The sequence below is a fragment of the Echinops telfairi genome, unplaced genomic scaffold, assembly GCF_000313985.2.
Source record: "Echinops telfairi isolate 266 unplaced genomic scaffold, ASM31398v2 ScPeMD7_5868;HRSCAF=6743_0, whole genome shotgun sequence".
In the NCBI taxonomy this organism is placed as follows: Eukaryota; Metazoa; Chordata; class Mammalia; order Afrosoricida; family Tenrecidae; genus Echinops; species Echinops telfairi.
The window spans coordinates 385,469-391,952 of record NW_022109767.1 but is presented as its reverse complement, the minus strand read 5'-3'; the positions used below and the strand labels follow the sequence as shown (position 1 = coordinate 391,952).

The window sequence follows — 6,484 nt, the reverse complement described above, 5'->3', positions numbered from 1 at the left end:
AAATTTTAAAAAGATTAGATAGACGTATGCCTAGTTCAGAGGTGTCAAATCTATGAGGCACATTACTAAGAAAGGTGTAACTTTCTAATCCACTCAACAAGAACTTAAGCTCAGGTTCCTTCTCAATGTACTGCTCAAACATCCACTACAAATCAACCAGAATAGGTTCTGATTTACCATCTCTGAGTATGAAAGACAGTTCAGTTAGGATATGTACTAGATTTGTGGAAAGTACAATCAGAACACTGGAAGAAGTGAGCGATTGTACTTGGGGGAGTCAGGTGAAACGTTGTGAATAGGTAGGCAGTCCATGACTGATATATATGTTGGTTCTCTTCCACAAAGTCTTCAGGGAGCCATTTCTTTCTTGGTCCATTCTCCACCATCCATCAGGATGACACAAAAAGGTATGTAGCATTCTAGCCATCACATCCAAACTTCAGGCAGAAAGATGTAGAAAGAGACAAGAAAGGGCAACGGTTATGAACCAACTTGCTATGAGTCAGAATTGACTTGATGGTAATCGGTAGCTGGCTATGGTGGCAGAGTGATTAGGTGCTCCATTGCTAATGGAAAGATCAATTAGAAGCTTTCAGCTGCTTCATGGGAGAGAAAGATGAGGCAGTATGTTTGCGTGAAGAGTATAGCCTAGGAAACCTTATGGGGACAGGTCTGTGAGCTGTAATTGGCTTAATGGCAATGATAGTAAATAATGTTTTGTTTTGAATGGATTGGCCTTTCCTGCTGACAGTACTACACTGGCCACCACTATCTGAGGACTCACGGAGTGTCTGATCAAAAACAAACAAACTACCTGACTCAAAGTTCATTTTATAGCAGTGGAGGGGCAGAATGAATCATATGGTCCTAGAATTCACTCATTCTTCCACCAGCTATCAGCATGTCAGCATTATCGATAGCCCTGGGGCAACAGCCTAGAGATGCTACCTTGTGAGAGGAGACCCTATTTTTCTGAGTGCAACATACATGTTCAACTGATGTCTTTTATATGGTGCTGTACCCCTAACATGTGGAATATATAGGTCTAGGAACTAAGGCAGTGAAACAGGAGTGGTCCTGCTCCCTAACTCTCCCAGCAATCTCATCAGCATTTGTATTTTGTGTCCCTGCAATTGTAGGTTTTGTGTATCTGGAGCTGAGATTAAACTAAAAAAGACTCAAATGCACAGCGATCAAGTTGATTCTGACTCATAATGACCCTACAGCGCAGGGTAGACATACCCTTGTCAGTCTCAGAAACCATAATTCTTTATGAGAGTAGAAAGCCTTATCTTAGACGAAAGAAAATGTTTGGGAACTGACTGTGGTAGCAACTGTACAATTACGCTTAACCTAATTGAATTATGGATTGTTATAATATCTGTATGAGCTCCCTATAAAAGGATTAATAAAAAATTTGATGGAAAAAAAGAGTCTTATCTTTTTCACTCAGAATGACTGGTGGTTTCAAACTGCTGCACAATGCAGACCCACTATGTCCCCAGGGTTCCTGAAGCTGGGGCAGGCAAATCTTTTCAGGAAAGGATGAGATAATGAATATTTCAAGTTTTATGAGCTGTTATGTATTGAATTGTGTCCCACCTAATATTAGATCAACTTGATTGCACCATGATTCTCAGTAGTGTAGTAGTTATGTAATGACACCCCCCCCCACACACACACACACACACGATGTGATCTAGTGTGATCAATCCGTAAGAGGACTAAGGGTGTGATGAAGTACGTTGAGTCCCATCACAACCCTGATCCAGTAAGGGAGTTTTCCTGTGACGTGGCCTACAACCCCTGTTCGCTTACAAGAACGAGAAGGAGAAAGAATCAACCAGCAATTAAAGGGACATGCCATCAAGCAAGAAGAGCAAGGAGTGAAGCAGTTCTTTGGACCACAGCTCCCTGCACTATGAAATGCCTAGATCTGGGGGAAGATAAATGCCAAGACCCAGGAAGATCCATAAGGAATGTCAGACCTGCAGATGCTGAGAGGAGACAAAGATCCTTCCTCACGGCCATGAAAGAAAGAAAGCCTTCCTGAGCTGGCTCTCTGATTTGGAACTTTTAACTTCAAAACCGAGAGAATAAATCTGTTTGTTAAGATCACCTACTGGTGGCATTTCTGTTAGAACAGCACGAGATAACTAAGGCATGGGCCAATGGACTATTGGTAGTTATTTCACGTCAACTTGAGGATAAGTATGGGAGTGGAGTTTAGCCTGTCAATCAGGTCACAGCCTGATGGTGACTCCTTGTGCACTCGGCCTCATAAGGAAGGTCCTGGGAAACTCCCCTCCTCGCTATGCCTTTATCTTCCTGCTGGTGGTCCCTGGATGCTGCTAGAGTCCTGTGATGCAGGCCACCACCATTGGATCCACAAGATGTTGTATTCACCAGCCTGTGGTATTCCTATGTTCTACATCATTGCATGCGATTGTTTGAGTCTGAAGAGGGACTTACAGACTAGTATGGACTTGATCTGGACTGGACTGGGATGTTTGCTTGATACACAGTTCTTGAGATAAAGCTCTTTCTTACACATATATGGGTGTCATTGAATTTGTTTCTTTAGTCAACGTAGCCTAACACGTGGACCAACCTGAGGATATGAACTAGGTAATGATATAATAAAAGAGAAACAAATCACATTTTTTATTGATTACAGTCTAAATAAATAGGTACCTTTTTGTTGTTTGTTTGTTTTGGCCAACATAAGAGTTAAGAATGAGAAGACTGGGGTTTGGGGGGTGGGGTGATATACTGTTTTGCATAATTGACTTCAAATTTAGTATTTCCTATTATCAAAATTTATTTAAAATGGTCATCTGTTGGTGCTGATCTGTAATGAGGTTTTTTTTTTTTTAGTTTTTTTAAAATGTGATTCCCCTGAAAGGGGTGCACCGTTCTGGAAGTACTGCAATACCAGGTCGATGCGTGGAGTGGACGGAGCAAGCTCCTATTCCATCTCCCTGCTCCAAAAATCCATTTAATATATTGTCCTCTGATAGAGGACGTATCAGATATTAAACTGATAAGAATAGATACTACACTTGATCTTAGCCAAAAGGCCAAGAAGCGATGTAATGAGGTTTTAAATATGAGGGGGCTTCAAAAAGACCATATTTTAAAATCCAATAATCTTTTAATTGCACTTTTTCACAAACTTCTTGAAGTTCCCTCATATTTCATCTGTGAAAATGTTTATTGACACAGATCCCCAAACCGAAAACAGAGCTCATTCAATTAAGAAATCAATTAGTACAAAGCAACAACTCATGGATTGCAGCACACAGTTGGACTGTACTCACATAAACTCTTCATATCAAAAGTACCCTAAATTCTATGCCATTGGATAAATTATTGCTGTTATCAATGCAATTGCCTTATACTCCAGGGGAATGATTGACATGTTGTGCTTTTTTGTTTTGTTGTTGTTGTTTTTGTCATAATAACAACCATGAAAGCAAACCAGAGTTGATCATAACCCCGTGGGCAAGCAGATGACTTCTGGGCTCCCACTTACTTCTAGCTCCAATCCAAGAACAGTTAGTTCTTAAAACGGATACTCACCCTTATGAAGAGATCACTGAAGATAAGGATGCTACAGCAAAGTGTGGTGAAGAACGCAGATGGTGCCTGGCTATCAATTGGAATCATGTCTGGGGTCCATAGAAGACTAGGGAGGACAGTAGGAGCCCCAAATCCATCTGCAGACTATCTAGTCTGATTAAGCCTTTGGAAGATCCCTTCTGGCCACAGGCAAGGGACTAAAACAGCTTAACCATCAGAAAGAGATTATTGTAAACTTGATTATGGTGGATTGAACTGTGTTATAATGATACTTGATCAATTGACCTCCCTCTTGATCCACCCTGAATTTGTTCTAGGCTTAAATATTTCTTGTTTGTTCCATAACGGAATTTTTGCCTCTGGCTTTGAAAATATTGCTCGTTATCTTTTCTTTCATACTCTTTTTATTTTTATCTTTATATTATGATTATTTTTTCTTCATCGTTGTTCGTTTTGTTTTTAATTATTTCCGTTGGATTTTCCAGTTTGGGAAGCACAGAAGGACTGATTGCTAAGACACAACAACTGATGCAATGGTTTCTCAGGGACAGCATGGTGGGGAGGGTGAGGGGAATTAGGGAGCAACCAATGAAAGCCGGAAGGGGGAGGGACCACTAGAACTGATTGTAATGATGTATATACAACGCTTTTTAAAAGAAAAATTTATTATTAATGGGGATTTAATACACAGATCATATCATTCCATAGTTCAGTCACATCAAGTAGAATTGTACAATTGCTACCACAATCCGTTCAAACATTCTTTTTCTACATGGATTCCTTGACGTCATCTCCCTTTTATCCCACCACCACCATTGTCCCCCTCTTCCCCCCAAACCCTTATTCTACTTGCTGTCCCTATAGGTTCATCAATCCTGGGTTTCATACACTGAAAACAGACAAGCATATATAACATAACTTCCAAAGGGGGACCTCCAATGACCTAACGCCTCTGAGAGACACCCTCATATGTACAAAGAAAAATGAAACAAAACAATGCAAACCAAAAATACAGAAAATTTTGGAAATCTAATCAGGGATGCCTTCTCTTTTGTAAAATACTTTTATTGGGGACGCTTACATCTCTTATCACAAATCCATACATTCCTCCGATGTGTCAAGCACATTTGCACATATGCTGCCATCATCATTTTCAAAGCATTCTCTTCCCACTTGAGCCCCTGATATCAGTTCTCCATTTCTTCCCCCTCCCTCCCCTGCCCGGCCTCCCCCACGAAACCCTTGATAAGCTATAGATTAATTTTTCCATCATCTTATATCATCCTCTGCCACCCTTCAGCCACTTTTCCATTATTTGTCCCCCTGGGAGGGGGTTCTAGATCCTTGTGATTGATTCTCTCTTTCCCTCCCCACCCTCCCCTAATTATACAACTCTTTTAAAAAGCGACTTAATTATGGAAGTGAACTTTATATCAATAAAACAATTTTTTTAAAAGCTACATGCACTCCTGACTCAATAAAATGATTAGGTTCCCAATATCAGGGCACGGTTTGAAAAGCGGCATGATGTGAACGTGGAGGATGAGCACATCAGATCACGATTTAGAGGAAGGCTGCATCATTAAACAACTGCCAAATTACATCTTCACGTAGCTACCACACCACTGAGAACCATGGTTCAACCAAGTTGACCTTATTCATTACAACCAGTGTTACTCTCCTCTCACAGGGCATTCGTTGCTGTCAGACTTATTCTACGAATGTGCAAAGGAGTTGGATGGCAGCTGTTTCATTACTGCTGTAAATATGAAATGTCAGATAATGAGATCGTTGATAAGTGGTAGTGGGTGTACTCTACTTAGCTGTGGTAGATGAAAGCAGCGAGGGAATGAGTTGCTGTGTTCAATATTCTTTCTGAATTTCATATGGTTTTCAAGTTTCATAGTATAATATTCTTAGTTTGGATTAGATAGGAAAGTTAGGGGCAATGAATGTATGTTAATGGCGAGGAACAACTCCAAGAAGGAGTGTGAGATGGTTGTCCAACTCAAAAAAGATAGGCCATGTGTGGGGTATAAAAAGATTGTTCCCCAACTCGACTCCCCCAAATACATATGTTAGACTTCGGACACTGCTTGCAACTAATGGTAAATGGTGGTCAAGTTAGCTCCCTGAAGACTCCAGCCATCCAGAGCAAGCAGACACCATTGTTTCTCCCACAATAGACAGGGATCAGTTAGGGACAGTGGATCGCTCCCCTGAAAACTTAGGCTAAATAAGTCTCCAGCTCTAGGGCAATCAAGGTTAGGCCACCATCATGAATCAAAGATCCGCCCATCTTGTCACATGTGTACCCTTAATCACTCCTCTTCCTATTGCGTGTGTACCCCTAGATGGTTCCCCTCCCATTACTGTATTACCTATAGTACAACCCTTTCCTGTGACATATGTCTTTACCTGTAATTAGGGGGCTTGTCTGTTCCCAAAAGATATATAAGCCTTGGTTAGCAATAAATCTCTCTCTCTCCTGCCCTGTACCACCAAAAGGAGTGGAGGTGAGCATGTGACCGTGAATTGTGTCTGACTCCATGATGTCAATCTCTCCTCTACCTCTCATGCTCTCTATGACTTTACTATAATCTTTACTTATTATCGCTGTGCAATTGTGCCTGCCGGACCTGTGATGATTTGTTAGGGGCTGGCTCCCCTGACATCAGTGTTATTGGATTATTCATGTAGAAATAGTTGAATTCATATGTTTTGTGTATATTTTCAACCAAAAGTAAAATTTTTTTGAAACTTTTTTTTTTCCTGAACCATATAAAATGCAAAAATCCTTCTTTGTTCATGGGGCATACAAAACCATGCAATACAACCCAGGACATATGAACCCCCCAGGACCAGTGGAGAGAGTGGCGATGGCGGGAGGGTGGAGGGAAGG

General features: G+C 40.9%; 1 non-coding gene across 1 annotated transcript; it reads right to left on the bottom strand.

Annotated features, from left to right (window-relative positions):
- Positions 1-2,902: 2,902 nt before the first annotated feature.
- On the bottom strand, positions 2,903-3,092 carry LOC115871478. Its single transcript, XR_004047325.1, has one exon. It is a non-coding gene; the product is annotated as a U2 spliceosomal RNA (small nuclear RNA).
- Positions 3,093-6,484: the final 3,392 nt, after the last annotated feature.